Consider the following 27,161-nt stretch of genomic DNA (forward strand, 5'->3'; position numbering starts at 1 on the left):
TGGAGTTATTTTAACCCAAACCACGATATTTTCCTAAACCTAATTAAGTAGTTGTGTTGCCTAATCCTAACCAAGTTGTTTCCTGTAAAGACGGAAGTTTATTTTGAAAGACTGCATGTCATGAGCAAAAATTGACACGTGTTTGCTGGACATTCGTAGGAAAACGCACGGAAAATTAGGAATATTTTTTGTAACATATCATACGAACCGTTGTATAAGGATACGTTGCTGTATGAGACGCACCGGGCTTTCAGCTAACTCCAATGTAAACCGATCTGCGTCATTATTAGACGGTTAAAGAAATTGACGTAGTATAAAGAGCAAGAAAGTCTGCGTAGGGCGGGTGGGAGTAAGTGGAGGTTTGATGGGTCGAACAAACACAAGACCTTCACCCAGGAGACCGCTGTTCGTGTCGCGTGTGAAACCAAATCAACGTTGAGGTTTAAAGTAACTTACCGTACTAACACCAGTTAACACACGTAGTTATTTTACGTAACAGACGTGTTCTTGGGATGAACGTGGATATCTTCAATATACCTCCTTAAATCTTTTGTTATTTATACTTTATGATAATTTTGTGGATTATTGTTCGAAAACTTGTGGGGAATGCGTGCAAGCAGAGGCAGAAATATGAGTCTGAGAGAATGAAGCAGAATTTAGTTTGTGACTCGGTGACTGGCAGCGGCGGGCCTTCAGCCAAATGTCTATTAAACAGAAAACACAAGTGACTGAAGACAATATCCATGGCAATACACAGATGTAGGATTCTCTTTGTTGGACTGCAGATTAGATTACAGACCTCACAAGAGCAGGTGAACCAGAGCAGACGCTGCCCGACACATTTATATACAGACTATAGTTTTCTCTGGAGCACTGGCGTAGATCTGATGGCTGAGTTTTTATTAAACACTTAAGAACTTAAGTTAAGTTTTTCTGTCTAAGACCATCAACTGTAGATCAACTTCAATTTGAAACCTGGAGTTCATATTCACTACACAGGTAGGCAGACGTTCAGACCGATAATTAACACTGAGTACGTTTACATGCATAAAATATTCATTTTTTTGCCCTTATTCTGAAATATTCAATATTCTTACTAATATGTTTACATGGCTAATGAAAATTAATATTCCACTAACATTTCCGTTTACATGCAGCCGTGCATACTCCGATTAATGTAACCGGTGGCGGACTTGTTAGACCGTGTGAACACAGCCTCCCTCTTTCATTCCTTCAACCAGCTTCTTGAAAAGGTCAGCGTTGCGATATTTGCACATATCTTAAAACCTGTTGACATCCAAGTCTTTCATAATGTTTAAAAGTAGGTGTGTTTCACTTTACAACCAGAAATGTGGGCTTTTCTTTTTGGGCATGCATCTCTGCAAACTGTCGGCTAGTTGGTTTGTGTACAACGCACAGAGCTGGCTGTAAACAGGCAAGAGGCCGTGTGTCGCAAACTGCTGTAAAAACCCCAATTGAGACGCATATTCTGAATGTGCTGTGTCCATGTCCAAACAATGCTCCTAAAACCTGAATAATTTCGGCATATCCCACATATCGGCATATCCCACATGTCTTAATTGGAAAATACTCCATTCAGAATAAGGCCTAGTCAGAATATCCAAATGGAATATGCTATTTATATAACCTGTATCATATTCACAATATTGTCAGTGGAATATTAGTGTGCATGTAAATGTAGTCAGTATTACAAAAAAGCAAAGTGCAGAAAAACAAGAGCAACTAATGAAGATTTGAATAAAGAAATCTCAGCTGAAGGTCCATTTCTTACAAAATCCACAGCAGCTTTCATCCTCACAGTCTTTCTCTGCGAATGGAGCAACATGTTGTTAGAAATTCACATTAAAATCAATGACAGACGATCTCCTCTGATAACTGTTGGCATGACCCTGAAGCACATGATATTTTAGTGCTGAAATTAGGGCTGTCAAAGTTAACACGATAATAACATGTTAACACAAATTACTTTTAGGTTGTAGCGGACTCAGTTTTAAAACTAGAGTGATGATACTGATATGATGATACATCATATGAAACTAGAAAAACCTAAGGAATCCAGTGATACCAACCATGTCTTACTAGCTTGTCGCGAAGGAGGCCAAATAACGCTCCAAACTTGTGCTAAATTTTGGCGAGGAAAATCAGGCATGGCCATTTTCAAAGGGGTCCCTTGACCTCTGACCTCAAGATATGTGAATGAAAATGTGTTCTATGTGTACCCACGAGTCTCCCCTTTACAGACACGTCCACATTATGATAATCACATGCAGTTTGGGGCAAGTCATAGTCAAGTCAGCACACTGACACACCGACAGCTGTTGTTGCAAATATGTTTGAGCATATATTTTATGCTAAATGCAGTACCTGTGAGGGTTTCTGGACAATATTTATCATTGTTTTGTGTTTTTAATTGATTTCCAATAATAAATATATACATATATTTGCATAAAGCAGCATATTTGTCCACTCCCATGTTGATAAGAGTATTAAATACTTGACGATAAAAACGATTAAATATTTTAATTTATTGACAGCCCTAACTTAAATATTTTCTAACATAATATTTCAACAAAATCATGTTTTTCTTATAATTTATTAAATTGTGGTCCAGCAATGACCCTATGAGACTGTGGTTGGTAGGGAAGTGCAGGGGGGGAACAAAGACTAGAAACGGGCAACTGGCCAAGAGATTTAGGCGGCTCGGCTCCGAGGCCGGTCAGCTCGGCTCCTTGAACCGCGACCCCCGAGGAACAAACCCAGCAGCCTTCGCAGAAAACAAGGCGCTGATATTTCGCGGAGGCTCTTGGATTTGTTCCCTAAAGGTCTTTGTGCTTGTCGGAGTGAACGAAGCCTCCATAACCAAATAAGATTAAGATCACAATCTGAGCCGGTGCTACATTAAAAAGATAAGACTAATGAGAGTGGCCTGCTCTCTCAACACTCATCATCCGCTGATTAAAAACAGGACATTTTCTAATAAAAGAAGAGGAGTCTATTTGTTTCTTCTCTTTTTTCATGCTCCATTTTTGTTATCAAGATCACAGATATCAAATTATCTTGATTTATTGGACAGCTTTAGCATGTTTTAACAAAATTTACATTCCTTCCATCCGTTTTTTAATTCTTTTTATTAGGAAAAAGCTCAATAATTGCACAGATTTAGCGCAGTTATTATATTTATTCACATCCAGATTGTCCTAAAAGGGGTTGCCTTCCCTGCTCAAATAAATATCTGAGGGATAACACCGTTCGTACAAAGCTAAAATCTCCCAGAAGCCCCACAGACATGGATTTAAAGCCCTCGTTGTGTTGTTATAGTACATTTTTCCCTGTTTGCTTTAGATAACAAATCTTTGGTTGACCCCGAGGGTTAGGGGAGCATTACAAATTAATCCCAGTTTTAATAAGTCTGTCTTAAGCCTGGGATCTTTACTCAAAAAGAAAGAAAGAAAAGGGGGAGGGAGAGAAGAAAGGGATCGGAGAGGAAAAGAAATATATTAAACCCTGTGATCACAGGCAGCTTTTCTTGTTTGTTATCCCTCCGTTTTACCTTTAATCCAATACTTGCTAATCCAATTTGTCTTTCGGGCTCCCACCCTAACTTCTCCTCATCTTACGGCTTTCTCTTAAATATGCCTTCAGAGTCGGTGACCGCTCCTCATTTCACAGTCCTGCCGGAGAAAACTATGGATTCTGGGATGTATGTATTTATAAAGAAAAAGTTTATAAAGAAATATAATTGGTGCATGTTGGCTGCTCATGTCGCGAGTATAAAAAGTAAGAGACAAGTTGTAGCTTGAGAGTGAATATGCATGAAGAGCCATAATCAGATCTTGGGCAGTCACCCACTGAAGGGGAATATTGGGGAACACAAAGGGATTGATTTAATTACTTGGAGTGGGCCTGTGCTTTGGAGCCGCCTTGTTAGGAGCGAGTGAAAAGGCTGGCAGTATCCTTGTGCTATTTTTGTGAGGGGGGCAAAGGAGAGTGGAGGGGGGGTGCAGTTGCAGATGGTGGGGGTACGGAGGTAGTCTAGCTTCTTAAGTCACCAAAACTAATCCCGAGTATAAAGCTCTCCTGATTGAAAGGACCTGCATTGATTGCAAAAAAATGGACAAAGTGCATTCTCTGTTTAACGTCAATCTGGCCAACATTCATCCTGTTCAGTCACCAAACTGTGGCGATCGTATAACACGCAATCTTGCTTTTATTCAAAACATAAAAAAGAGCTAATTTAATGTCTTTTCATTGATATTTTTGTGCTGAACCTAACAGAAATTCTTTCGATTGACTGAACGTGTTGCGATTTCTTCAATATGTGAGTGACCGAAGGACGCAGCGAAGTATGTTCACCTTAACGAGTCATTTAGTCTCGTGAGTCTGTCTTAAAAGAAGTGTTATCCACTTGTTCCCTTTCAGTGAGTGTCAGTATCTTGAAACAAGACGAAAGATCACTTCCCTATCCAGAAGATGAGTAGAAAAATAAGTTGATTTGTAGTGAAAGGAGGATCTTTGATCGTTTTAAACCCATTTATGCCCACAACTGAAATTTCTGATTTCCTTTCAAAATCAGTCAAAACGGTTTGGCTGAAAAGTGAGTTTTTCTTATCATACTATATCTAGTATTTGGGCACATAGGACTATACTGTTATTGCAATGGACTCCATTATATTTTAGGAAAAAACAGTAGAGCCCAAATACTAGATATACTGTATAATATGATTTTTAAAAATGGCTGTATCTCAGAAACTATAAGGAGCATAATCATGTATTTGGTATCTATAGACTTATAATAAGTTGTATATAAAAGACATAAGCAGTGTACAAAAAATGTCATAGGGAAAATATTTAATAAACACAATGTTAGTGTTTTCCTCATTTAAAAAAAAAAAAAGACAATTAATAAAAGTGTGATTTCTCATGAGATCTAAAAAATTCAAAGTTGTACCGTTAGATATTTTCCCAAAGTATGTCCGTACCAGGACTGTCAAAGTTAACACGATATTAACACGTTAACGCAAATTTGTTTTAACACCACTAATTTCTTTAACACATTAACGCAACTTGCTTTTTAGGTTGTAGCGGGCTCAGTTTTAAAGCCAAGTGAAGATACTGTTATCATATGTATCTAGAAAAACCTAAGGAATCCATTGGTACCAACCATGTCATACTAGCTTGTCGCAAAGGAGGCTAAATAACTCTCCAAATTTACACTAAATGTTGGCAAAAAAACTGGGATGGCGATTTTCAAAGGGGTCCCTTGACCTCTGACCTCAAGATATGTGAATGAAAATGGGTTCTATGGATACTGACGAGTCTCCCCTTTACAGACATGCCCACTTTATGATAATCACATGCAGTTTGGGGCAAGTCATAGTCTAGTCAGCACACTGACACACTGACAGCTGTTGTTGCCTGTTTGGCTTGAGTTTGCCATGTTATGATTTGAGCATATTGTTTTATGCTAAATGCAGTACCTGTGAGGGTTTTGGGACAATATTTGTCATTGTTTTGTGTTGTTAATTTCCAATAATACATTTATAAATACATTTGCATAAAGCAAGCATGTTTGACAAATCTCCCCTTAAGGTACATTTTGAACAGATAAAAAATGTGTGATTAATCGCGATTAAATATTTTAATTGATGACAGCCCTAGTTTGAACCAAACATACCAAATTTTAAGAATTTTGACTAATCAGAACAGAAATTGTGGCATTTTTCCTTATCATGCTAAATACAGTCTTAGGGCACAAATGGGTTAAATATTTAACAACTCCAATAAGCATGCCGCTTACTGCACAGTTAATACAACAAGGCAAATTAATTACAGATGTGCGTACATATTTTCTTTATTCAAGGACTATTATCAGTAAGTTTCATCTCTCTGCTGCTCCCCTCAGCGGCGTTTGTCTTCGTCCGAACACGATGACGGATTCAAGGGTCTTTAGAGGAAAACAAAGCACTTGAGGTATTTGAAGGGGGCGTAGATGTGAGACTCCAAAGCAGAGCTCACCTGATAGATCCCTGAGAGGTGTTTTCATCAAAAGGGCCCCCTTTCTACCACGTAGACCCAGACAATAAGCCCGACAGAGTGGATTCTAGTGCCTTGTGCTCAACAGGCACCGGTGACAACGAAGCCCTTAATCATCTCATGACAAAAGCCAAAAGGCATCATCCTATTAAGCAGTGTGCTCTGCCGCTAATATGAGCTACTGCCCAGGAACCTTTCATAGGGCGCTGTGCTATTAAAGTGCTTCTGAACCAGCCAGCGGGAACCCGGGCCCATTCACCTTTCATCTGGGAGCCTGTTGTTTGGCGGCTATAGTGGAGGCCGGCTCAAGATGTTAGTGATCTCATTACAGCGGTTGTGAGAAACAGCCTCCAAATTTGAGCATCTCTCTTCTCTTTCTCTTCCCTCCTTTTCAATTTCCTCAACCCGCCGATTCTTCCTGCGTCAAAGGCTTCGCCCTTGCGTGGCCATAAATTGATTATTACTTCAGGTTCGCAAATATGCCATTTTCCTGAAAAGTTTACTCATCCACACCCCCTGCAGTACACTCTTTCTTATCTTTTCTTCTCGGGGGAGGTGCGCTGAATGGGCGGCCAGGTTGAAAAGCGAAGAGGCCCCCGGCGTCACAAAATAACGTTCAGATTTCTCATTTAGTTGTCTTTATGCTGCGAGCGCCATGTGGTCCTTGAAGGTGTTGAAAACATGGGAAGCACCGGAGGGATCAGAGCAATCTCATTAGCATTTGCTCAGAATTGGAGTGGCTGTATGGCGAGGCCGAGTCCTCTGTCGGGCCCGAGACGGCCGCCTCCGTCGCTGCGCCCTCCGCCTCTTTGTGTCTTTGTGTTCTTTCAAGATTTTTTTGTCATGTCGGGCTGCTTTCCTAGGCGGGACGTTGCCACGAGGATCATGGGAAAAGACAATATCATGGCTGTCCGGTGGTTTGACAGCAGCTGGACAAGTTCGCGTCAAAATAAAAGTGAAATGAAACTCGATGAAGTTGCGTTATTTGTATGTTCTAAAGAAAAATCGGGGAAGTTTGAACAACCTTCCTAAAACAAGAACTAATGCTTGCATTTTTGCTGCCTGACTTGAACCCGACCGGTCCCAGACGGGTTTCTGTTGGGTTCCTAGACATTAAGACAATTCAGACTGTGCCCATCGTCTGCATACATGGGTATCATGTCATATGTAGGGCTGTCATAATATCAGATTTTCATTACAGGATTATCGTGGCCACAATAACATTATTGTGATACCTATAGAAAATTTGAAAGAATAATAATTAGTGTTGTTCCGATACAGATACCAGTATCGGAAATGCGTCCAATACTGACCCAAATTCGGGACTGGGTTTTTTGCACCGATCTGATACCGGAATTTATTAACACAGAAAAAAATCAACTTGTTTAACCGGCAATCAATTCTGTGTCGCTCCAAAACAGAAGTCTTCACTGTGCTGTTGCCCTGGAGGTATCATGGCCACCACTGGCAACTACTGTTTTAGAGCAGCGAAGAAGAACTGATTGCAGGTAGTTTGTCACCAGACGATAGCAAACAACAACAGTGCGGTGCGAGTGGTGGGTGTAATGGTAACGGTGGTCAGAGCGAGGAAAATGTAGTAGTGTAGTAAACAGCTGTTAAATAATAATAACAATAACTATTTTTTTAAATGATTTTTCTGAGCTTTTGCACTGCGAATAAAGACATCAACCAATCACGTTGGGCGGGTTGAGTTGAGCCTATATTTATGAAACAACAACACAGAGGCTCAGTAGTCCGAACCAAGACGGCAAACTTTATTACTCCTTTCAACCTTGACAAAAGCAGCTCAGACCAGATCCACTCCTTCCATTATTACCTTTCACAATTAAAGCCCTAGACATATACAGGCGAGTGTTTCGCATTTTCGTGTTGTTTATTCGTCACGCCTCCGGTGTGTAAAGGCCTTAAGAACTATGGTCTGGCTACACAAAATCAAAGCTAACCTCGCTAACATTAACAGCTTGTTTACAGTTAACCAAACAGTGCTTGGCTTCAAAATAAAAGCTTCATCGTCTCTTTAGCTTCAGCTTTATTCGAAACATTAGCTTTTTTTGGTCAGACGTTTAATTCAACAAAAGTATATTTCTTTCATGTGAGCTCTTTGTTCAAGAAATGTCTAATTAAACTACAACCTACAGTTTAACTTGCAACAACACGTTTGGTTGTGTGTGCATTTTAAAGTAAAATAACAGCTATTTCATGGTAGGACCTGCTGATGGATTTGTATTTTTTATTCCTCCAGGGGAGGTTGCGTCAGCACGGTAGGCCTGTTTTCAGCTCCGTCCAGCCTCACAGTGATGCAGTTACCCACAGTGACACCTTGGACCTGCTGCCCAGAACAACCACCGCCTTCAAGGTCACCTCCACAGGAGCTGCTGCCATCACTCCCATCCCTCGCCCTCAGCTCCCAGTCGGGAAGATTTTCAGACATCCGCAGTGATGATTTTTCAAAATTTATTACGAACAATGCAAAAGTGACCAAACTTCTCCAGGCTTGTGTTACGGCCAACATTAAGTAGTTAGTAATGGATGTAGGTGGAAGGGTTTATCTGCTAAATCCCAGCAGTCGGCCCCGATATCGTGGACAATAACCCTAAATAATGTCAACAGCTCATTTCCACCAGAGCTGTGTGTTTCTGTGTGTTTCTGTGTGTGTGTGTGTGTGTGTGTGTGTGTTTGGGATGAGGAGGTGTATATAAGCTGCAGCTCAGAAGCAGGTCGATGGGATTGATACGAGGCCGTCTCTGCTCCACTCGCCAATTTACGTCAGACAGACAAAGCGGCGGCAGCTCGAGATTTGGGCCGAGAAGATTTGGAAGACGCTGAGTCAAGGATTTTCTCTGTTAGTTTGATCCAAGGGTGATGCTTTGACACGTGCTAAATGCACTACTGCTGAACATTTATTTTCAATTTCTGTTCCTCAAATTAATTACAAAAAAAATCACTTGCACACCTCCACTGACAGATTGTGTGCAGATTTAAAAAAAAAAAAAATACAGAAGAAGAGGGGGAATAGAAGTCTGATTGATCCTCAAAGAAAACCAAAACAATGTTAAAAACGTTAATGTTAAAATACACATTTTTCAGTTGATGCTATCTTTGGGAATGAAAGGAGGATTCATACTAATTTTATCATCATTTATTCCTTTCATAGACAGAAAAGCAAACACTAAAAACTTGAAATTCAAGCTGAAATAGTTTGCCAATTAATCCATTTGTCGGTTGACAGACAATTTATCAACAACTATTTTGATAATTCATTATTTAGGTCATTTTTCAAGCAATAACGCCAAAAATGTGATGATTTAGTTTCTCCAGTGAGAATTTTTTTTGCTCTTGTCCTGTCTTAAGGCTGGCCCACACTTCAACAGATGTTGAAATTGTGAGAGACCCCACACATAAAAACATGTTATGTTAAATTTAACAGTTTCGTTCCTAAAGTGTGTGGTGAGCAACAACTTGGCCAAAACGGCACACCACACACTAACAGACTCATTTATGAACAACAAGAGTCCCGACTAAAAATAACCTCGTAAAATCTCCCGCGATCAAATGTGACTTTAGTGTAAACAATCATTGCAGACAGGTAGGAAGAATTAGCGATGTTAGTTTTTGCCCTATTTGGTACTGAAACTGCATGAAGAAAAAAAAAAAAAAAAAAAATGGATGAAGCCATGGAGACACGTTAATTAAACACTCGTGTTGTTACCACAAATTAACAAGTTGGTCCTCCATTTCTGAGGTCCATCTTACTTTATGCTTCGCCTTTTGCATTAGCCGCAGTCGCAATGACGGCAGTGGTTGTCCTTCCGCTTCAGTCAGCTTGCTTCCTAATTGGCGATCGTTCTTTCCCACATGACTACAGGACAACAGGATATCCGTTCATCAATATTGAACATGTTTAATATTTCAGCCCGTTTGTACGAAAAGGCGTATAAATGCCATGATAATGCCCAAGGCGTTTAGCATGCAATAAGTATGCCTTTCTTGATTTCAGCATGTCTTTTCTACCCCATGTATCCTGTACTGACTGCAGTGTAAATGTTACGGTAAGAGTTAGTGACGTAGTATAAAAAGCAAAATATACCATTATGGTGGGCAGGTGGTGAGGTAGATGGGCCAAACAAACACCAGACTTTTAACAAGGGCACCAGTGTTCGAGACCGTTGTTGACCTGTGTTTTGTAAGTTATGTTAGTGACGATTGTCACGTGCTTTTTGTTGATGTTTGGGACATGTTTTCCGTAGTTGTTTCCTTATGTGTTTTACTTAGTTTACTTACTTATTTTAAGCCCAACCATAACGTTTAACCCTTAACCTAACTAAGCTGTTTTCTTGCCTGTGGACATTTGCGTGGTGGCATACAAATGACACGAAAACGCTAAAATGCGTACTCATGACACACGGAATGCCTGTGTAATGTTGTGCTATTTATCCAGAAAGATAATCTTTAGAACCATCAAAAAATCAGGGCTTTGCTGACGACTGTTGAGAGGAGGGGAATCAGGCCCAAAATCGGCTCCATTCTCTGGTAGTGGGAACTCGGCATTACATTATAGTAAACTTACTATCTTTGAGTTTTGGACTGTTTTCTGACATTTTATAGAGCAAATTTTTCATAGATTGTAAAAAAAAAAAATACGATTAATCGATTATGAAAACAATCGCTGAAGCTCTACTTGAAATAGATGTCTTTGCTGGTTAAAGTGAAGTGTCACTCTTTAAATATTGCACCAGTTTTAGTCGGTGCATGTTGTGTCTTTTGTTATCGATGCCATCCCTCATCCTGAATCATATCTTCTTCTCTACACGATTAAACAAAATGAATCATTCAATCAATGTGTTTTGCTAACATGGTGAAAACGCTCCTGTTCCTCAGCGCCCGCCCAGATTAAGGTCAGGCATCAGAGGGGAGCGTGAGCCGAGGACAGGAGAGTGAGCAAATCCAAAACACTTCAAAATTTGTCATTAGCGCGGCGCTACATTCTTTCATTACCGAGTTTATCGGAGCAACCAGCCATAAGGCGCAGGTTCATGCACCCTTGAGCACAAAGACTCAAGTTGTTCTACATTTACAGAATCATTTAACTTCTTTAATTATTCTTTAAATTACAATTGCAAATAAAGGCGCTGCCCGCGGTGGTTATGCATGGCCTGCAAAAAGAGCAACATTTTTAATGATTACTTTTCACATTGCACCAAACTAATCTCCCATGGACAAGAAATGAATGAAAAAGGGAAGATTTTCTCTGCCATTCTGCTTTAATGGAGGGAGCATCAGTCATCAGGCACTGTGGCTGTTCTGGACCAGATGTTGCAGAACTAACCAACAATTGGGCTGAAAATAGAAAAGGAGCAGGGGCGGGGAGGTTGGAATAAATTAATTGCTAATTTCTCAGTCTTTGATGGAATTAGGCTCACTTCTTTCCCCCTATGTGCTGTGTGAATGTCCATGCGTTAAACGTTTTTTCTTCTCTCGCCACCCCCTCTCCCCTCTTTGCTTTCCTGACGGTTAAGGGCCACCCAGAGGAGAGTGAGTGATGCAAAACCGAGAAGTAATCCCTCTGTTTATCTCGGCTTCGAGGCTCGGCCCCAACCTCTGCCTCTATTATCCCGAGGATTTAAGGCAAACTTTCATTTATTGGCCGGCCTCCGTTCTCTATCCCGGCTACTGAGCTCAGGATGCCCCCTCCCCGAGCCTCTGTCCCAGTGTGAGCGGATTTGCATAGAGCAACAATGCATGTTGCCGGGGCAGTGGCCAGTCAGCGGTGGGACAGGCCCGCTCAGAAGCGCAGTTTGCTCAGGCAGCACATGGCTATAGAAGAATGTGGCCTTCAGGGGGGAAGGAGCAGCACCTGCGTGGCGCGGCGGCCAGGCCTCGCCACGCCGCCGAAAACAGCAGATGTACCGCAATCTGGACACTGACTCCTTTTTTTCCCCCCTTCGTTCACACAAATGAGCAAACAGGGCAGGAAATGCTTGGCCAAAAAATTCACAAATGCGCTTTCAGAGAAGCGTGGAGCCTCTGAGATCAGGGCCCACCTGCTAAACTGGTTTACCTGCTCTACTTGGCAGCATTAGTCGAGCAGCTCGGAGGTCAATTTCAGTCCTGGAAACAGAAAGAGGAGCTCCCTCCTGAAATTAGGCAAATTTCCTCACAACAAAGGTTTTAACAGCTGCAGCAATATGTTCTGATAACCATTCATTGTTTAAAGACGTGCTGAAATGAAGGGTCGATTAATCGATAGTCGACCACTAGAAAGCAATCTTTGATAATCGATTAATCGTTTTAGTGAATGATTTAAATAGAGCTGCAATGATTAATCAATTAGTTGTCAATTATTAAATTAATCACCAACTATTTTGATAATAGCCGGAGTAATTTAAGAAAAAAAAAAGTAAAACTTCTCCAATTCCAGCTTCTTAAATGTGAATATTTTCTGGTTTCTTTACTCCTCTATGACAGTAAACTCAATATCTTTCAGTTGTTGACAAAACAAGACATTTCAGGACGTCATCTTGGGCTTTGGGAAACACTGATCAACATTTTTCACCATTTTCTGACATTTTATAGACCAAACCATTAATCGAGAAAATGATCAACAATGAAAATAATCGTTAGTTGCAGCCCTAGTTTTCAAACTAGAACTTTAAACTGGTTTACCTGCTCTACTTTACCAGCATTAGTCGAGCAGCTCGGTGGTCGTTTTCAGTCCTGGAAACAAAAAGAGGAGCTCCATCCTGAAATTAGGCTAATACTCTCACAGCAGAGGTTTCTACAGCTGCAGCAATATGTTCTGATAACCATTCAGTGTTTAAAGAAGGGCTGATTGATTAGTCGACCACTAGAAAAACAATCAACAACTTTGATAATCGATAAATCAATTAAAGTGAATGATTTCAATACAACAGCAATGATACATCGATTAGTTGTCAACTATTAAATAAATCACCAACTATTTTGATTATCGACTACGCAGTTTGAGTAATTTAAGAAAAAAAAATTCTCTGATTCCAGCTTCTTAAATGTGAATATTTCCTGGTTTCTTTACTCCTCTATGACAGTAAACTGAATATCTTTGAGTTGTGGACAAAACAAGACATTTCAGGACGTCATCTTGGGCTTTGGGAAACACTGATCAACATTTTTCACCATTTTCTGACATTTTATAGACCAAACGATTAATTAATCAAGAAAATGATCAACAGATTAATCGACAATGAAAATATTAGTTGCAGCCCTAGTTTTCATGGACAAATCAAGGGAACCAGGGCGATGCTAACTTCCTGGTTGGCCTACAAAAATACGTCTTCCCTGCAGCACTCTATCAAAAACACATCAATAAGCCTAACTGTTGCACTGGCTGACATGTTCCTTCATCACCATGAACACACACACTGTAGTTTACTTTGACTCAATCACACATACGCCGTCCTGCTGCCACAAATACTCACTAGAGCACCAAATAGTCCCCGACAGATGCAATATGTCCTCCTGTTTGTTTTAAAAAAAACTACAGTGACCAGCTGTTTGAGGAAATCACTGAGACTTCAAAAAAAAAGAAACAATATATTTGTGCAGCTCATTCACATAAAAAGGTGTATGAATGACATGATAATGCACAAGGCATTTAGCAAGCAATAAGACACCTTTAATAACACCTTTCTTTTTTGTATTTTACTTACTTATTTTAATCCCAGACATAATGTTTTTCCTAAACCTAACTGCGGACTTTGCCATAGTTTTGTTGCGTGTTGTGAAAGCGCTAAAATGCGTCCTCATGACATGCGGAGTGTCGTTGTAATGCCATGTTATTATACGCCTTCCCGTGAGATCGGGTTGATTTGTGAGGTGTTTTTAGAGAGTTGGTTCTGATGTTTTCATGGGATTTGTTGACAAATATAAATATAGAATATTTAAGATATGATAACATGAATGTGAAACTACAAGTATCTTGCAATACACCACTGTCACATGTACACAACTCAATCTACATGCCAGAGTTTGATCTCATTTCACCACATTTTGACAATTGAGTCATTGTTTGTCTGGGAGCGTGCACACTGAGCCGCTGACCATATGTTCCTCGGGTCCTCGTGCACGAGGCCGTTGACTCTGTGGTGCTCAGGATGAGTGTTGACAGAGCAGCGGGGGGACACAATGTAAAGCGGCGGCCTGCAGGGAGCTGAAAGCCCCTTCAGCTACAGGTAAATAAGACCACCCACCCCCACATCCACAACAACAGGCCTTATCTCCGACCGCCGCAGACGCCGCTTCCCTCAGATGGGAGATAAAACCAGAAGAGGTGGGATAAATAAAGAGCAATGTGTGGTTTACCTCAAACTCAAGTGTTTCCTCACATAAATGACCCTCTTCTCCTTCAGAAAGCAACACATTACATATCTGTAGCTTATTATTTGTAATCATTTTTTATCTCTTATCCAGTCAATTGATAGGAAATGACCACCAGTGTCTCCTCCCCGAGGCCGGTAACTTAAACCCACTGATTTCAAACTGTTACCTGTTTTTGTATCTTGTTGTTTATGTGTAGTCTGAATGGTGCATCATTCATTACTTTTGTTTTGCACCGCTGACCAGGGAAACAGCTCTCTTATCTGTTATCGTATCTCTCTCATAACAGTTTCTAACCTCAGATATTACAGGATAATTCTGGTTTATGCATCTTAGATCTTATTTTGGTAGTTTGTGTTTTCATTTTCGTAAATTGAACCCTAAAGAAGTCAAATTGGACCAAAACATGAGCAGATGATTGTAAATTATCTGAACTGTATATTGAGGTGAAACTGAAAGTGAGCGCAGCTGAAATGAAACTAATCGTGGGTTAAAGTTGAAGCAGGAAGTGGGTCTGAGGACAGTTGGAGTCAATGGTCTGATTTCATTTTAGTCATGTTGCCGTGTTCACAGATTTCAGCTATTAGCCTGATGAGTACAATGTTATTTAATAGACAGCGGTGGAAGAAGTATTCAAATCACTTACATAAGTAAAAGTACTAATACCACACCATAAAAATACTCCACTACAAATTAAAGTCCTGAATTCTGCATTTAAGTGCAGGATTTTTACCAACAAAATGTATTTAAAGTATTAAAGTAAAAGTATAAAGTTATATTATATATTTTTGGATTATTATATCCACCAGGAGATTATGTATTCGGTCGTGTGCATCTCTGTGTCTGTCTGTCCACAGCTAATCTTGCATATTACACCACATAAGCGCTATTGTGGTGTTTGTATTCATTCAATCAATGGGGGTACGATGGTGCTGTAATTTATCAATACAATGTTCACGTCCTTTTTGTAAAATAATTAGTGAAGCGTTCGTCATAACTTTTTTTATTTGTGAACAAATATAATTAATAAAACATTATTTAAAAGTTTTGATTTATAGAATATGATTTTAGGGTAAACATTTCCAGAGGAATTGGCTGTTCAGACGAGGGCTGTGATAAATAATAAAAACATTCTTTTATTTAGTAATAATAATGGTCCAAAATGATGTAAAATTGCATAGTTTTAAGTCAAAAACCTTCAGATTTTCTTGTGGGAGGACCCTAAAACCCAATATCTCCTAGTATCTTTTATTCACATTCAGAATTCGTCTCTGTATAATATGTAGGAGCATCCTGACTGGAACACTGCTCCTAAAACCTGAATGATACCCGACTATAGGCCACAAATAACACAGGAAAGCCCTTTAAATATTTACACTAAACACACCACCTTAACCCTATAATGTTCCAGTTGGAATAGTATTATAGGCCTACTATAGCAGACGCATAGCCTAAGTATAATAACATAGCAAAAAAAAACACAGCCTATTATGACTGACACAGAGTAACATGCTTAAAGAAATAATGAATAAATAGGGATAAATTGCAAGAGATTGCTGATAGCGGCCGATACACACACCAACATGCAGATAACAGAGTACTGGCACTTCAAGCACTGGGTACTTTAATATTATAACTTAGTTGGTCAATGTGGCGCTAACTACTTCATTCACTGTTGGGTAGTTTGATCTATAATAATGGATCATATTTAATAAACTGATCGTATCATTTTAAAGTAAAATCGTAATCTGAAAAAACTGTTACTGTAAATAATTGTAGTCTCTGAGATGTAGTGGAGTAGAAGCATAAAGTAGCAGAAAAATTAAAATACTCAAGTAAAGCACAAGTACCTCAAAACTGTATTTTGAGTAAATGTACTTGGTTACTTTCCACCACTGATTATTTTTAGAGATGGAATCATTTACATTTTAAAGGTACTGATTGATGAGTTTAAAGCATTTACTCCAAAAGGATGCTTATGCTTTTCAGCTGGTAAATATTCTCCCTCTCCTCCTTCAGTCGTGCTTTTCTCGCCACACTGAGCGGAGCAGCTTCAGGAGGAGCTGTGAGTTAGTTGTGTGTTTGAGGAGGCGGGCAGGCTGATAGCACACAGAGCAGATATTGTCCTAATATCTGTTGACAGTCAGCTCTTCTCTGCATAATTGGCTCCACCTCCCCCATTAGCACCGGCTCTGTTTGGCTCCCCAGGGCATGTGTTAGAACAAATTTGAGGAGTGTCATATTGCACGCATTTCAACAGGGCCAACAGGGTTAGACTCACATTAGCGTAATGAATCAATCTGCTCGGCTAATGGCTGAACTAACTCCATTAGGACACGCAGGCGTCTGAGGCGAAGGATTCCAGCAGGGAGGGAATATTTCAGCTCATCAGAAAATAAATCAGAAAATAATGATAAAAAAATATTTAAATAAAATAAAAAAAACAGGGAGATATTACATTTAAAGGCTTCTGAACAATGTCTGTTTTATTATCTGCATCATTAAGGTGAAGAATTACAGGCACAATAAAGGAAAATAGTCGTGTGATTTCACAATAAAAGCCTAAAACAAATAGCAATTTCTTGCATTTTTATGTTACATTCACATAAGATTTTTTTCTTTCTTGAATACAGTGTATTTTACTGACGTCCAGTAATAATAGATAACATGCAACCTCACTTTATTATGGTAAAAGATGTCCATCTTTGGAGACTTTTGACCCAGTGGCTGAATTTATTAATTTGGAAGAATCCAGACTAGTAAAGCTCAGTGTTGTGTTTAAGCAGGATATATGTGTAATTACAGAGGAAGATGCCTGACTTCAAACTAAAGAAATGAAAACAAATCACCTCTGATGAATAAAAGCAAAGAAAACCAATTAACCACCGATATCTTCTGATAAGTGACACCAATTATAGATTTAACTAAAACTCTAAATCCTTTTCCTGTTTAATCTGGCCGAGAGTTTGTCAGATGCATCACAATTCCTGGCATGTGGATGTTGTGCAACCAAGAGGCATTAAAGACAAAAGGAAATAACAACTACTTAAGTAAAGGGGTGGCCTCTTTAGCACGTGAATGGAGGCAGATTATTGGGAGGGATTGAGTTGGTGCTAATTAACTGATATGAGCATCTGAATGGAGCCTGAAACAGGCTGCTGACGAGCAGCTGATAACCACCTGCTGATCCATCAGGCTGAAAAAACACAGCAACACTCAGGTGATCAGATATCATGAAGGAATTATCATACTGATTCTGTTCCTATGTGAACATTTAATAATATACAGTAAACTGGAAACTCTATCATGTTTATTAATAATGCCACGCTGAAGAGTATGATGAACATTTGATTTATATAAAATGATTTATTAGACAGAATTAATGTCTTAGCCGTATCGTGGTATTAGTTTTGTACACATACTTCTTTTCAATGTTTAAGAAAGAAAGAAATAAGGAAGTAATACATTTCTGTAAAAACAGACAAATTCTAACAGTAGTGTACCATTCTTCTCAAATATAGTGAAATACCATAGATTTTGATTTTTTTGTTTGTTTGTTTGTTTGTTTTTTAGCCAAAACCAAAAACAACATTACCGTTTTGAACTGCATGTTTTCAAGTCAGTGCATTATTTTCCTGTTTCTGTACTCCATCATTATACTTTCCTCCAAACATTTGTATCGGTGTCGCTAAGACTTTTGACAAGTACCATTTATTATAATAGCACATTATTTGTCTTCTTACTAGGGCTGACAAATTGATTAAAATAACTGTTGTTCATCATTAATCACAATTAATCACAAATTAATTGCACATTTTTTTATCTGTTCAAAATGTACCTTAAAGGGAGATTTGTCAAGTATTTAATGCTCTTATCAACATGGGAGTGGGCAAATATGCTTGCTTTTTTACAAATGTATGTATATATTTATTATTGGAAATCAATTAACAACACAAAACAAAGACACATATTGTCTAGAAACCCTCACAGGTACTGCATTTAGCATAGAAATATGCTCAAATCACAACACAACAGCTGTCAGTGTGTCAGTGTGCTGACTTGACTATGACTTGCCCCAAACTGAATGTGATTATCATAAAGTGGGCATGTCTGTAAAGGGGAGACTCTTGGGTACCCATAGAACCCATTTACATTCACATATCTTGAGGTCAGAGGTCAAGGGACCCCTTTGAAAATGGACGAAATGTAGCGTAAGTTTGGAGCGTCATTTAACCTCCTTCAAGACGAGCGACATGGTTGGTACCAATGGATTCTTTAGTTGCAGGTTGCATTAAAGAAATTAGTGGTGTTAAAACTTTGACAGCCTCAGTAGTTTCCCTTTCTTAAAGGGGACATATCATGAAAAACTCTCTTTCTCAGTGCCTGTGCTCAGACATTTGGGTATCTGGAGGGCCTACCTACCCACCAACTGTGAAATAAGACGACCTAGATAGTTTTTTGTGGGCTGCCTAGATCAGAAAACATGTGCTGTTCATACCCATACTACCATACTATGCCAGAAAAACATTTAGTTTGTCCCAATACATTTATGTCAAGTATGAAACTGGAAATGAGCCTGATATGTCCCCTTTAAGAAAAAATAAAAGGGTGGTGAAAAGAAGCGCCGGAGACTGAATGATTTTACAAAAATAACTTTTATTTTGAAGTTGTGTCAGACGTCCTTGTTTAACAGTGTGTGTGTGTGTGTGAGAGATAATGTGTATTGATCTGCTCGTGTACAGCTTAGTGTATTTGTATTGATGAACCTATTAACACTGATCAGAGGTGAAGACAGTAAAGTGGTGATTGATCAGCTCCTGGAGACTCGTCTGTAAAAGATTTCCCTGTTAAATTACAGTAAACTACTGGCACCATGTTACTGTTACGTCTACACTGCTGTAATTTACTTCAACAGTTTATTACTGTCAAATGTATTACAGTATTCTACAGTAGACTGTGGCTTACAGTGTAATACTGCAGCTATAGGCCAGCCAGTAATATACTGTTTTCTACAGTGTTGCTGTTGTAATCTACATCGATGGTTCCTAACTGTATGTGAGTGAGTTAAAATCATGGATAACCGGCAACGCGTTTGGACTCAAGTCTTCTTCAGGGTGTGAAGCGTAATGACGACAAGTGCTCAAATATTTATAAAAAATCATCAAGGGGTCATGTGACTACTACATGACATGAGAGTGCTGTCAACTTAAAACACTAATAACCAAACTTGCGCTAAATTTTGGCAAGGAAAAACTGTCATGTCCATTTTCAAAGGGGTCCCTTGACCTCTGACCTCAAGATATGTGAATGAAAATGGGTTCTATGGGTACCCACGAGTCTCCCCTTTACAGACATGCCCACTTTATGATAATCACACGCAGTTTGGGGCAAGTCATAGTCAAGTCAGCACACTGACACACTGACAGCTGTTGTTGCCTGTTGGGCTGCAGTTTTATTCAAGCATATTTTTATGCTAAATGCAGTACCTGTGAGGGTTTCTGGACAATCTGTGTCATTGTTTTGTGTTGTTAATTGATTTCCAATAATAAATATGTACATACATTTGCATAAACCAAGCATATTTTCCCACTCCCATGTTGATAAGAGTATTAAATAATTGACATATCTCCCTTTAAGGTGCATTTTGAACAGATAAAAAATGTCTGATTAATTTGTGATTAATCATGATTAACTATGGACAATAATGCGATTAATCATGATTAACTATTTTAATCGATTGACAGCCCTAGTAATGATGGTAAATGACCAACATTCATATTGAAACTCTTAATTTATTTCAGTTAGACAGTCAGAAAAAAATAAAAATAAAAAATAAAAATTAGAAAATTCCATAAATTAAGCAAATTTTTTGCTTTTTTAAGCTCCGAGATTAATAATGACGATGAATAAGGGGAAGTAGGAGGGGCTATCCGTGACAATGATCAGGGATCAGGGATTGTACTTTTGGAAATCTTCTACAAATAAAAACTAATCTTTCTCTCAGAACAAACAGGAAGCAGAGAGCTGCTGCTGCATCTCTTCTGTCCATCACATCCAAATATCCAGATCCTTTTATTCTGAAACCCCAAAACAGCAGCCGACCAACCAATAACACCACCTGCCCCCCGAATCTGCTAACTCCACCCCTCCTCCCTCCTTCCCTGCCCCCATCCCTCTAAATCAAAACCAAAGCAATGCTTTTTTTATCTGCAGATTCTCAGACAATGCCTGGAGGATCCCGTAGCCTAATCTCCCCAATCCCCCCGTCCCCTTTATCCCACTGTTAAAGAATGTTTGAAAGGGCGACACCGAAAACTCAAAATAAAAAAAAAGGGACTGAAGGGGGTTGTAGAGGGGGGGTCGGTAACATCTGGGACAGTATATAAGAGAGGGGGGAGGACACAAAAAGTAGGAGAAGGAATCAACACAAATGCAACTCATTGTTTTTTTTATTAACAAAAATGACAATTTAGGGACGGATAAAAAAATAAAGAAGACAAGATCCAGTTAGACTTTTTTTATTTTATTTTTTTAGATGCTTTTGTAATTTTTATTGTTGTGTGTTCATGCATGTGAATAAAATACTTATAATTATATTTACACACACACACACACACACACACACACACACACATATATATATGTATACATACATAAACACAAACACTAGTTTTTTGAGCTTAAGTGTATAAACATTTAAGAAATCGTTCACATTATAATGTAGTTTTTTAAGTGTTTATTAATGGACAGTATTTGTTGACAAATATAACTTCTCCAATGAAGACATATTTTATATTATTACAAACTGTTTTATTATATTATCTGCTGATACAGCAGCCAGTTAAACTCTTATATCTGCTTACAGCTACATTATAGTGTATTATAAACCATTTTATTAAATGTTTGAACTGTATACTGCCTATAAAAGAAGGTGAAAGTAAAGTCTCAGAACAGACGTATTTAGTGAACATGAACCTAAAAATAATGAAATTTTGCTAGAGAAAAAAAGAATGAAAAAAAAGTCTTAATATGTTTCCGTGTTTGCTAAAAGCTGCTTGTTTTTAAATATATATATATATTTTCTTTAATCCTTATATTTAGTATTAATAAGCATGAGTATATTAACATTTAAGAAATTGTTTATGACACATTATGTAGTTATAAGGACATTTCCCTCACAAAGACATATTTAATTTTTATTACAACTGTGTTTTATTATATTATCTGTTTATACAGCAGCCAGTTTTAGATCAATAAACTTATATCTGCTTAGAGCTACATTATAGTGTATTATAAACCATTTATTAAATGTTTATATACTGGATCAAATTAAAGTCTCAGAACAGACATATTTAGTGAACATGAACCTAAACTAATGCAAATTTGCTCCAGATTTTGCTAAAAAAAACAACAACAACAAAAATAAGTCTGGATCTGTTTCCGTTTTTGCTGAAAGCTGCTTTGTCTGCTTCATTTCACAGTTAAACAGGCCTGAAGGATCTTCAAGTCAATCCTGATGAAAAAAAAAAACAAAAAGGAGATTTTAAAAAGTCAAGGTTGATAAAAGTTGCTGTGTCAGAGCGGCACTTGAGCGACACACAGGCCCACTCAGAGTTTGGGAGGGTATTATGTTTAAAACACTTTATTCCTCCCTTCGCTGTGAAAGATTATACTAGTTATCCCATCAAAGTTGAGTAAAAACGCCATTCTTGTGTCTTTAAGCTCTTGCATAGGAGGTCAATAAGACTCTGCCTCTGCTTACAAGCCTGGGCCGGGTGTAATCTCGCTGAAGTTACATTAATTAAATGGTAAGCTCCTTTAGCAATACGTTCCTAAAAGAACTTGGCTGATAATATACTTAAAGCGTTTGCGGGCTGTTTGTTTCAAAGCCAGCAGACGTTTAGCCATGCGGCTCACGTACGCCGGCTTAAAACCTTCGGCTGGAGCCACAATGAGCGAGCAGCGGCTGGCAGCATGAGTGAAATTCAACTTATCAAAGTAAAACATATTTGACTCAGTATGCTTGATTTACACATTAAGACTCGCAGTCTGAGTCTCCGAAACTTTGGTTGGGATTTTCAGTTTGGAGCTGCGGAGCTGGAAGACAAAGATTTTGTCCAAGAGGAAAGTTTTTGATCCAGAGTTTTAAAGAAATTAATCTATAGAACCGTGAGAAAATCATTGGTCATTTGTTTACATTTTGCATGTGAAGTTTTTCTAAAAGTATGTGTACCAATGCCTTGACTGTCTATGTTGATAAGTTTTTCCAAATTTGCTGATTTTCAATTTTTCAGATAAACTTAAGGAGGAAATTCCCCTCCTTCCTAACACAAATATACCTTTTAAAACACATTTGATTTTCTGAAACATGCCACATAGCTGAAAATAGGGATTTCTTTCTTGCCGCTAAAAAGTTGGTTTTGAATATACACGGTTTTCACAAGACAGCGATAAAACTACTAAAATATACTGAATCAGTGATTGTCAAAGTGGGGTCCGTGGCACTCTGTCAGGGGGTTCGCAAATTAATTTGCTATAAATCCTAAAATTATATTGTATCATTAAAAAGTGCATATCTACAGATGGGGACAATTTGCACCAATAAAACAAGCATAATGTGTCCATTACTCCCCACGTTATCTTTGGGCCAATAGAAACTCTGATATGATCGTGACACACAGCAATAAGTTCATTATTTTTAAGATGAAGCACTGACTGAAAGTCAGTCATTTTAAACATCTGGATTCATTAGGACTATGCCAGTCTTCCTACTGTTCATTTTCTGAAAACTTTTAAGATCAATTACTTGAAAAGTATAAATGCTGTCAAGTTGAGTCCAAATGCAATGGGAATAACATCACCCTCTGTTTAAAGGTATATAAGTGGTATTAACATTCAATAACATTGCTAAATTCCCAGCTGTGGGACTAATAAAGGATTATCTCATGTTATCTGAACATGATTCAAATTGAAATGTGTTTCTGTTTATCTCTATGAAAATATTAAAGAAGTATTTAGTTTGAAAGGTTTTAGAATACATATAGTTCAAATGGCATCTAAGAGTACAAATGGTAGTACGCATTATGCTTGATTGGTGTTACAATTATGATGGAGCCCTTGGAAAATTTTCTCCCCTGTAAGCGGTCCCTGCTTCAAAAAAGTATGAGAACTGCTGTGCTAAATTAGGGACAATTCATTCATATCTTTCACTGTAAATCCTATTCTCCCACTGAATCTGTTTCATTCTAATTTTTTCTTCAATTTTATTTTACTCTTTAAGTCATATTTATCTGTCTGTTTATGTTGCCTTGTATTTCTTTTATATCTAGTCTGCAATTTTTCTTTATGTAAAGCTCTTTGATTTGCCTTGAATTACCGCGTGTAATCACATTCATATACAGCCTCAGTATGTGAACATGTGAAACAGTTTGCACTGTATGTTGAGATTTTTAAATGACCTCTGTGAGCTTTTTCAGCTTTTAGCAACAATTCAACTGCTTTATTTTTCTGCTGGCGTCCCTCAGCTCTCCGGTGACTCACTGGGGTTTTACAGTAATTAATTAAATTTGTTTGGGGAGTTATCTCACCATCAATTGGCAAATTTAACTACTACCCATTACTAATTAATACAAGTGAGAAACAATAACTTTTAAATACTGAAATTATGCAAAGAGGGGGGACAATTAAAACTACATGAAATCCTCCTCTTTGCTATGTTTCATAAGAAATGCTTTTACTGAACATTCATGGAGGGAAGAACACGTTAACGTTTCAGCAGGAGAAGAAGTTTGTGGCACCGGCCCCCCCTCCTGCAGCCCCTCCCCCCGCCGTCCATCAAATATCAACCCTCACAAATCAATTTTACACATGATCGCCACCCCGCGCCCTCCTGCCCGCCGGCCCCTCCCCTCCAATTAAGCCTCTACATTAGCATATATATGATATCAGTGGTAAACATCACTCGGCTGGTAATTCACAAACGCTCCTGGATAATAGGAGGGTTGAACACCTATTAACCCCGGGGCCGGCAGCACAGAGGCAGGCTGGGAAACTCCCTCAACCTTCTCCCCCGAGGAGCTCCGGCTCTGAGAGAGACAACGACAAGGCTTTGATGAACACGGAGAGACTGTTGATGGAGGAAGTGAAATGATGTCACTCTGGTAAACTGTGCTAGCTGTGTGTGTCTTTTTCAAGCATTGTTGCTACCATCTTGCAGCCAGAAAAATGGGGAGGAAACTGACTGTGATTGGCTGAGACACCTCTCAATCAAACACCCCCCAAATCTCATGGCTCTCATGTTTATTGAACCCACTAAATACATTTTCTAGAAGACTTCCAGGAGATCAGCCCAGTCGTACAGCAGCTTGTGAAATAGTCACGAAATTTAATTTATTGACTCGTGTACATAGACAGGAATTTCACATTTTTTTCATGATGGTCAGCACGAAATTAATTCCTACGTAAGCCACGTAATTGTGAACCGGGAAGTATGAAGAGCAGCGAACGCTGTTTAGGGGCGAGGTTGAGGTGGACAGGGTGGTCAAAAAACACAGGACTTTCACCCAGGAGACTTTATGTCCCGTGTAAAACCAGATGTCAACATTGATTTATTTGATTGTAACCTCTGTACTTAAGTTACGGCACTTCCGGAGGTATTTAAACCTAAACTGCGATCTTTTCCTAAACCTAACTAAGTAGTTTTATTTTGAAAAGTCAGGAGCTGAAATTGACACGTGTGTCACGTGTTGCTGGATGTTGACAGTCGTGTAGAGTGCCATGAAAAAAAAAAGGGAAATTGGTCTTTACAGGTTGTTGGCAGGTTGTTCTCATACAGCGTTCGTAGCTATAACTACAACAAGTAATGCACTGTAATTCGTATACTTCCCACAAAATAAATTCGTATGTAATTCACGTAATTGTGAACCAGCAAGTATAAAGAGCAACAAGCAGCGCATAGGGAGGAGGTCGGGATGGATGGGTGGGCCAAAAAACACTGGACTTTCGCCCGAGATACCAGTGTTGGTGTCCCGTGTGAAACCAGAAGTCAACGTTGGTTTATTCATGTAACTTCTGCACTTAAGTTACAGCACTTCTGTAGTTATTTGAACCCAAACCACAATCTTTTCCTAAAACTGACTATACTTTTGTTGCCTAAATCTTACCGAGTGGTTTCCTGTGACGACGGAAGTTTATTTTTGGAAAGGCTAGGGCGGCAATTGTCACGTGTGTCACGTGTTGCTGGACATTCGTAGGAAAAGGCACGAAAAATGAGGAATAACTTTTTGTAAGATATCATTCAAACCGTTGAATGAGGATACGTTGATCCAGGAGACCGCTGTTTGTATCCCGTAAAACCAAAAGTCACAATTCACTTATTTTCATTTGCATCCGTAACAAACGTAGTCAGTGCAAAGTGTTTTTTTTACTAAAGCTAACCAAATAGCTTTGTTGTGTTTTTGTTTTTCAATTTACAAATTTAACCACGTTTTAAACTGCGACCGTAATCAAGGAGAAAATTTGTTTCCCTCGAAACGTATTTGTGAATGCAGTTTAATTGTGTGGGAACGTAATTTTGTATGAGACAGAATTTGAATATTCCTAAAACTTTTGGCCTGTTATGCCAGTCAATCATATATCACTCCAACTTTTATCTCCTCAGCCTCACCTGCTGGAACTTACCACCTGCTCAAGTGAGCACAGGGTGAACGAGACACAGACAGAGCAGACAAAGATTGAATTTATCCAATATGTACTGTTGATCAGCTGGTTTATTTAGAGTTACTGATCTGGACCTGGTCATAAAGCTGGTTTTGGAAGTGTTTAAAGAGTGATGACAAGTGGTGGAGTGTAATTAAGTACATTTACTCAAGTACTGCTAAACTACAAATTCAAGGTACTTGTACTTTACTTGAGAATTTCCATTTTATGCAGCTTTATACTTCTGCTCCACTTCATCTCGGAGGTAAATATTGTACTTTTTATTCAAGCTGTTCTCATACATCATTCGTAGCTACACCTACGAAAAGTAATGCACTGTACAATACAGTGTTAGGGACCAAGCAGTGAGGCAACGAGGAAACAAGTTGTTGAAGTAACTCAGCTTTTTATTTATCCAAAAAATAACAAAACATTATAAACCAAGAATTTAAAAACTAGGTCTATAAAAGAGGTTAAAGCATAACTATACTTATTACTATTACTAAACAAGGTGTTGACTGAACAAAAACTGACCCGACACAGTAACACATGAGGGCACATATATAGGGGTTTGGCCAAACCAAATAGCCCACAAGAGGTAACCAAGATAGACACTAACTATTACTTAATACAAAGTAAAACTAACTAAACCCAAATCCTCCCCATGACATGGCAGCACCTGGTTTGGCCCAGCAAGCTGGCTCCAGGATTTAAGAGTCCTCAGCCTTCAGCCACGCCTCAGCCAGCTCCCCAAACAGCCGAGGTATCTCAAAACAAAGAAACAAATGATTAATATAACAAATAATAGTATGTGTAACCCTATAGTGTTAATGTGTGCATCTAAACCATGTAAGGTTAAACGCAAATAAACAAATTCCACATCAAAACAACTATGTGATGTTAACTATGTGATGTTAATTGTTCAGGTGTGGTTGGCTGCAAACCGTTGTATTACTTGTTGTTTGTCGTTTTTACTCCACTACATTTATCTGACAGCTTTAGTTACTCTTCAGATTACAGTTTTTCATCCCCTTCCT

The 27,161-nt window shown here is 38.7% G+C and overlaps 1 long non-coding RNA gene across 1 annotated transcript; it reads left to right on the forward strand.

Moving 5' to 3' along the window:
* The first annotated feature begins 228 nt into the window (after window positions 1–228).
* Window positions 229–25,785, forward strand: LOC119486011. Its single transcript, XR_005206421.1, has 3 exons — window positions 229–343; window positions 1,326–1,329; window positions 25,756–25,785. It is a non-coding gene; the product is annotated as an uncharacterized LOC119486011 (long non-coding RNA).
* The last annotated feature ends 1,376 nt before the right edge of the window (window positions 25,786–27,161 follow it).

Source organism: Sebastes umbrosus, chromosome 3 (assembly GCF_015220745.1).
Source record: "Sebastes umbrosus isolate fSebUmb1 chromosome 3, fSebUmb1.pri, whole genome shotgun sequence".
Classification (NCBI taxonomy): domain Eukaryota; kingdom Metazoa; phylum Chordata; class Actinopteri; order Perciformes; family Sebastidae; genus Sebastes; species Sebastes umbrosus.